The sequence below is a fragment of the Setaria viridis genome, chromosome 3 (assembly GCF_005286985.2).
Source record: "Setaria viridis chromosome 3, Setaria_viridis_v4.0, whole genome shotgun sequence".
Taxonomy (NCBI): Eukaryota; Viridiplantae; Streptophyta; class Magnoliopsida; order Poales; family Poaceae; genus Setaria; species Setaria viridis.
This window is the reverse complement of record NC_048265.2, coordinates 26294291-26302441: the sequence shown is the minus strand read 5'-3', so window position 1 is coordinate 26302441 and position 8151 is coordinate 26294291. Positions and strand designations below refer to the sequence as shown.

General features: G+C 41.3%; 1 pseudogene; it reads right to left on the bottom strand.

Annotated features, from left to right (window-relative positions):
* Window positions 1-3294: 3294 nt before the first annotated feature.
* Window positions 3295-5759, bottom strand: LOC140222219 (uncharacterized; annotated as a pseudogene).
* Window positions 5760-8151: the final 2392 nt, after the last annotated feature.

The window sequence follows — 8151 nt, the reverse complement described above, 5'->3', positions numbered from 1 at the left end:
GAGAAGATTATTGCATAAATATTACTTATGTATAAGAGTATACCTTAACAGTCAGGTTGCCGACCGGTACATGCAGCTCACATGAGGTGCATTGCTTGATGAAATCAACAGCGAACTGTTGCTGGTCCTGTGGATCGAGCTATGCTCCTGATTGGGAAAGGGCCACTCGACGATTGACTTCGTCATGCATTCTTTGTCTACAGATTGCACTTGAGATTCTAGGTTGCGCCGCTAGCTCTGCTCAGCCCGATCCTTTCTTCGCTTGTGGCTTCTATACGAGTCTTTGTCTTCTTTGAAACCGTACTTCCACGGAACGATCCCGAACCCGCAGACACATCCTGGGTGCTCAGGATTCCCGAGGGCCAATGTGAGCTCATCCATTTCTTGATCCACCACCAACCTCCTAGCCTTAACATCTTCAATGTTCTTGGCGAGCTGTTCGCCCTTGAGACGTATTTCCTCAGTTAAGATCAATGTCCCATCCTCTTGGCTCAGTTTGCCTCCATGAGCAAAAAACTAATTTTTAGCTCGTTGGTTCCATTCATGAGTTGCTGGTACGAACCCCGTTCGAGCAGGTCTTGTTCCATCTTGCAAAATTTGGGCACTGCTGTTTTGTAACCACCTCGCCCAATCTTATGGTGCTCTTTCTTACGACTAGCATTTCCAATGTTGGTGTTGACTTTTTGCTTACCGCCGTGGCTCCTCTTGCGCTCGACAAATGCCTCCCAGTGACCGCTCAAGTTTGGAAATTTGTTGAAATCTGGAGTTTTGTCCTCCTTAATGTACTTTGAAATTAGAAATTTCTTGAATGTTTGAAATTGTGTGGCCATCTTCTTCAGCGTCCACGCTTTCACATTCTTTTCAATATATCCAGCGGGAAATATGAAATGTTGCTTGACCTGTTCTCATAGCATATCCTTTTCTATTTGCGGCAGCGCGTCCGGATTATTTCTTTTGCCTCTCCATTTCATGAAGCTGATGGGCACATTGTCCCTAATAATTGCCTCGAGCTGAGTCACGTACTTGTTTGCCACATCGTCGGGAGCAACCGGCTTGCCGTCTTCGACACTTCTGTGATCTCTAGCTTTTGCGATTCATCCATCACCATGGTTTGACCTCGGATCTTCTTAGGGTTCGCCGATCCAGATGGCTAACAGTTCAAGATTCGTTAATTAGTACATAATAATAAAGAAGAAGACATTCTAAATGGGGTACAACATTATAAATGATATATAACTTAGCGGTATCTTCCGCCGCGGCAAGGTTTTGCTCGGGCTCTTCATTGCCATCGGCGGACATGTTGAGGTACGTGTCCGCCTGGTTACTCTCTTCTTCGGTGTATGTTACATTATGATCTCTACCAGCAATAATGTCCTGCAGTATGAACCTTGCATTCTTGTCGTCTGCCATCTCAACTACTCCAAACACATATGAAATCATAATTACATGTACGTTAAGGTATATAAATGAAATCATATAAACGTACACATGAAACCGTACATGAAATTAAACTTACATGAAAACTTCTTAAAAAATACACAAAAAATCTTGAATGAAACTTAATTACATGAAATGTCTTTAATGTATCACAAGTTAATGTAGATACATGAACTCATAGAAGAACAACGTGCAACCATAGAAATTTATACTAATTTCTACTGAATTCTATCAAAATTGAAGGGTAATTTATTTATACAGATTTCTACTAATTTATTGGAATTTCTATAAAATTTGTACTAATTAGTACAATTTCTAAGAATTTCTACCAAATTTTATAACTAAAAAAAAAATCTTGCATCACTGCCAAATTTATTCTAACTTCCTATACAATTTTACTAATCCAAAATTTTCTATTAATTTTATAACTAGAAAAAAGTAAATAAAAAAGGCTTGCATCACTGCGTTGCATCACTGCCAAATTTATTCTAACTTCCTATACAATTTTATTAATCCAAAATTTTCTATTAATTTTATAACTATAAAAAAGTAAATAAAAAAGGCTTGCATCACTGCCTTGCATCACTGCCAAATTTATTCTAACTTCCTATACAATTTTAGTAATCCATAATTTTCTATTAATTTTATAACGAGAAAAAAGTACAAAAAAGGCTTGCATCACTGCCTTGCATCATCACTGCCAAATTTTATAACTAGAGCGCCGGGTGCCGGGGTTTTACGCGCGCGGGCGCGGCGGGTCGACGACGCGTGAGGGTGGCCACAGAGGCAATGCGTGCAAGGTGGATCAGGGCTCGTGGCACGGATGGAGGACGACACGCGGACAGAGGAGGGAGGACGGGGCGCCGGACGGAGGAGGGAGGATGGGGCGCGCGGACGGAGGAGGGAGGACGGGGCGCCGGTAGAGGAGGTAGGACAGGGCGTCGGCGGAGGAGGGAGGACACGGCTCACGGACGATGACGAACGGCGGCACGGATGGAGGCGGAGGATGACGACGTGGACGGAGAGGAGGCGATGATAGGGATGAAGACTACCGGCGCCGAGGGGGACGGAGGCGGCGGTGTGACGCGCGCAGAGCTGGTGACGGAGACGATGCGGAGGCTAGAGAGGAGTAAAAATTTTGCTAAGTTACCGGGTGCGGGGGGAGTAAAAACGCAAGTTACTTTTATCCACCCCTACCATTTATCTCAGTTTGTAAGAAGAACTGAGATTAAAAATATCTCAGTTTGTAAGAAGAACCGAGATAAATGAATTTTTAATCTCAGTTCTTCTTACAAACTGAGATAAATGGTCAACCCTTTTATCTCGGTTTGTAAGCAATCGAGATAAAAGGCCTGCCCTTTTATCCCAGTTTGACGCACCGGGGATAAAAGGACAACCCTTTATCTCGGTTCGTAACTCGAACTGGGATAAAAGGTCACGTCTAGGCGGGAATTGAAATTTACCCTTTTTTCTCGGTTCTAATTACGAACCGAGATAAAAGGGCCTTACAAAACGGGATAAAAGGTCCCTCTCCCATTTCTCATCTCCCTCTTCTTTTTTGGAAATATTTTTTTTTATGTTTTCGCTGGATTTCATGAAGCAAAAATTAAAACTTTACATGTTTCAAACATGCAAAAATATATTTAATTAGCAATGATATTTACAATAAGTTTGAATGACTCATTAATTCTACACTAGTTATATTACCTTCTTAAATAATTATTTTACTGCATCACTATCATCAAGAAATTTAAATTGATGTATCAATAAATCTTCACCTCAACTAATTTAAGCACACATGAAATTGTATCAAGTAGTACATGAAATTAATCATAAATGTGAAGCCAATTTAACGCATTACAATGTAACAGTAAGAAACATTTTTTTCACGAATGTTCCTTAGTCATGATCGCGGCGCAAGTACAGAGCCACTTCTTTGGATAGCAGGATGCTAGGGTCAACTTCAACAGCGAATGGAGGCATGCCTGTAAACTGATCATAATCATCTGATTGGTCTGTTTTGTCCTCGACTCCTACAATTTTTCTTTTGCTTGGAAGGACTATGTGGTGCTTTGGCTCCCATGGATCTTCTAGATTTCTCTTGGGTTTACTAGACATGTCCTTCACATAGAAAACTTGATGCACATCATTGGCGAGTACGAATGGTTCATTACTATATCCAGTCTTGCTAAGTTCCACTATTGTCATTCCATACTGATCTTTGGTTACGCCATTTAGCTTCACCCATTGGCAACAAAACAGAGGGATGCACAGTGGCCCGTATTCGATTTCCCATATCTTCTCTATGAAACCATAATAATAGTCCATGCTACTATTTCTGCCTATGGCATCTATGCGGACACCACTATTCTGGTTCGTGCTTTTCTGGTCTTGGGCTCTCGTGTAAAATGTGTAACCATTTTATCTCGTAGCCTTGGAATTTCACGATTGTGCTAGAAGGTCCCCTGGCTAACCAAACAAACTGTGGGTGAATCTCAGAGTTACCCATAAGTTGTTTGCGCAACCAGGAGGGAAAAGTTTCCACGTGGCTTCTTGTAAGCCAGGCATCGGATCTCACTGGGTTTTCGGAAACTAACATCTGCTTGTGCTGCTCGATATACGGAGCCACAAAGGTTGACTGTTGTAGAATAGTCTAGTGTGCCTTGTTGAACAAATCAGCATCATTGCTCAAACATACTGTCCTTCCAAGGGTGCCCATTCCCTAGAGCCTCCCTTCGTGGCGTGAAGTTGGAACCCCAATCGAGTCAATTGAGTCAATAAAATCAACACAAAACTCAATCACCTTCTCTGTTCCATATCCCTTGACGACGCTTCCTTCTGAATGGGCACGATTAAGAACATAGCTTTTTAGGACTGACATAAACCTCTCGAAAGGCCACATATTGTGCAGGTATACTGGTCCGAGAATATTAATCTCTTTTACTAGGTGAACCAGAAGGTGAGTCATAATATTGAAGAAAGATGGTGGAAATACCAACTCAAAGCTAACAAGACATTGCACCACATCATTCTGTAGCTTTATTAGCTTTGATGGATCGATTGTCTTCTGTGAAATCGCATTAAGAAACGCGCATAGCTTTACGAGCGGCAATCGAACATTCTCTGATAGAACACCTCCCAGTACAACTGGAAGCAATTGGGTCATCAACATGTGGCAATCATGGGCCTTGAGATTTGTGAACGTTTTTCTTTCATATTTATTATTCTCTTTATATTTGAGGAGTACCCATACGGGACCTTCAGACTATTCAAGCATTCAAACATGCTATCCTTCTCTTCCTTGTTGAGAGTGTAACTAGCAGTACGTAAGTAGTGCTGTCCGTTATCTCTCTTTTCCGGATGTAGGTCATCCCATTGCCCCATTTCTTCAAGGTCCCGTCGTGCTTCCGGTGTATCTTTTGAGGGCCCATAAACACCTATGATGCCTAGCACGTTCACACAAAGGTTTATCGTCAGGTGCATCACGTCTATTGCATTACGAACATCTAGGGTTTCCCAATAAGGTAGCTCCCAAAATATTGACTTCTTCTTCCACATGGCTGCACGTCCGTCATCATCGTTCGGAACAGGTTGGCTACCAAGATCTTTTCCAAATACTACCCTTACATCCTTTATCATCTCAAAGACACGTTTTCCATTACGGTGTAAAGGTTTTTTACAAGTTTTTGGCGCCCCTTTGAAATGCATCCCGCTTTCTCTCAGCTGGTGGTGAGCATGGAGAAATTGATGATGACCCATATAGACTACCTTCTTACAGTTCTTCAAATACATGGTATCTGTGTTGTCTAAGCAGTGGGTGCAGGCCCGATACCCTTATTTGTCTGTCCCGAAAGGTTACTTAGTGCAGTCCAATCATTGATGGAACAACAATGCTCGCAGGTTAAACATCTCTTGTTTATCCTCATCCCACACACGTACACCTTTTTCCTTCAAGAGCTGTAAAAGTTCATCAACCAACGGTCTTAGGTACACATCAATGTCGTTGTCGGGTTGCTTTGGGCCTTGGATAAGTGTCGGCATCATAATGAACTTCCGTTTCATGCACATCCAAGGAGGAAGGTTAAACATACATAAGGTCATAGGCCAAGTACTATGACCACTACACAACTCACCGAATGGATTGAATCCATCAGTACTTAAACCAAACCTTATGTTCCTTGGATCACCTTCAAACTCCAGGAATGCTCTATCAATTGATCTCCACTGAGCCCCATCAGCAGGGTGTCTCAGCATCTTATCTTCCTTACGTTTTTCTTTGTGCCATCACATCAACTTAGCATTCGCCTTGTTCCTGAGCAAGTGCTTCAAGCGTGGTATTATAGGGAAATACCACATCACTTTCGCGGGAACTCTCTTCCTGGGAGGTTGCCCCTCGACATCACTAGGATCATCTTGCCTAATCTTATACCGCAGCGCTTCGCACACGGGATAAGCATCCAGATCCTTGTATTTAGCAACTCGATAGAGGATACAATCATTAGGGCATGCGTGTATCTTCTAAACCTCCAATCTCAGAGGGCAAACAATCTGTTTAGCTTCATATGTTGTGAATGGCAATTCATTATTCTTGGGAAGAATCTTCTTGACAATTTCCAACATCCCCTAAAATGCCTTATCGGATACACCATTTTTGGCCTTCCATTGCATAAATTCTAGTATGGTACCCAGCTTTTTATAGCCTCCCTGGCAATCTGGGTATAGCAATTTCCTATGATCATCTATCATGTGCTGCAACTTTGATGCTTTCTTCTGAGTTTCACAATCTCTGTGTGCATCCCTAAGTGCCTAACCAAGGTCATCAGTATGGCCATCTTCTGCAAACTCATCTTCATCATCCTTACCTATTGTAGTATCTGCAAAAGCTTGGCCCATAGCGCAGTCCGGAATGTTTTCATCATCCTCCTCCTCTTCACCAGCTTCCATTACAACCCATCTTTCGCCGTGACGGGTTCAAACCAAATAGTTAGGCGTGAAACCGTATCTAAACAAGTGGTTGTGAATACTCTCCCAGGAAGCCTTTGAATAGCACTTCTGGTTACTACATTGGGCGCATGGACAAGATATGAACCCGTTCTCTGACTTGTTCGCTTTGGCCACTTTAAGAAAATTATTCATGCCAGCAATAAACACCTTGCTCCGCCTGTCCGCGTTATACATCCATTGCCGGTTCATCTGCATCGTATTACGCAAGCCATCAATAACATGGATTACAATAAAACTATCCATCACATTGCTAAAATTTTATATAGAAATACACAAATTAAAATTTCAGAAGCAAACAACATGATACACTACGACAAACTCAAATATTGCTGAAAGTTTACATAGAAATACACAAATTATTTAGCTCATATTTAATTTACAAATAACTAAACTATTAAAAATTCAATATTTCTAACATAATTTACTTATTCTACAAATGGCTAATTCCATACCTCTATCTGAAAAGTACTAAAGTATGAAATTACATCTACAATTTATATGGCTAATTTATAAATATTAAAAACACATTTACTCTAATTTTTTCCTAATACATAAAATTGAAATAATCTCAATTCTACTTCACATTTACTGTCCATTCTCCCTCACATTCAAACTATCTATCACATTGTAGCTCAAAAATATGTATAAATACAAATCCTTTACATGCTTAACAACAAACAAACTCATTTTTGTCCCTCTCTAAAGTATAAAACAAAGCTTAACAACAATAAATGAACGGAGCATGAAGTAGCTAACCTTCACAACACTTTGGATGAGTGAAATCCCCACGGAAATGAGGAAAAAAAATTCAGCAGCACCTCCACTAGGCTTGCTTCGGTGCCATGGAGAGGATGAGTTTCTCTGTCTTTGTGGAGTGGTGTGGCTCGGGCTGGAGGAGTGGAGGAGGAAGAAAGGCCTCTTGTAGATAAGATTTTATCCCGGTTGGTAAATCCAACTGGGATAAAAGATTAGAGCTTTTGTCTCAGTTGGTGTTTACTCCTGGTTGGTAACGCCAACCAGGACAAAAGCTCCAACCTTTTGTCCCGGTTGGAATTACCAATCGGGAGTAAACCGGTTATCCCGGTTGGTAAATCCAACTGGGACAAAAGGTTGGATCTTTTGTCTCGATTGGTGACTCCAACCGGGGGTAAAGGGTGGCGCCGTCGGTTCTCGGAAACTAGCGGTTTTAATCGAGATTAAAGGGTGGCCTGTAGTGCCAGTTGTAAAAAAAGAACCGAGAGTAAAGGTGCGCCCCATTCCAGCCTACCGTGGCGCACCCCCTTTTCTCCCGGGCTGAAATTAAACCGAGATTAAAGGGGGTGGGATCTAAAGTCGGTTCCGTAGTAATGTGTATTGAAGGGGTTGTATATCATACTTCTATTATATTATATATTATACATCAGCTTTAGGAAAAAGTGATATGATAGATACAACGGATTCAGATTGGCCTAAGTCTCTCAGTACTCTTGACATATGCAGTACAATAACACATTGAGATGCGGAAAACATATATAAAAATTAACAAGAGACAAAACCATAACTAATGAACAAGTATGCTTCGGGTGCCTTGCACAGTGAAAGTAAATATCACTGTTGCTATCGCTCAAGCTAATTATATATGTTGAAATCAGACTTGAAAATAGGCATAGCATATATTAGTTTTGTTCACTTATGTTATAGTGCTTTTCCTAATTATAGAGTGTGTTAGAC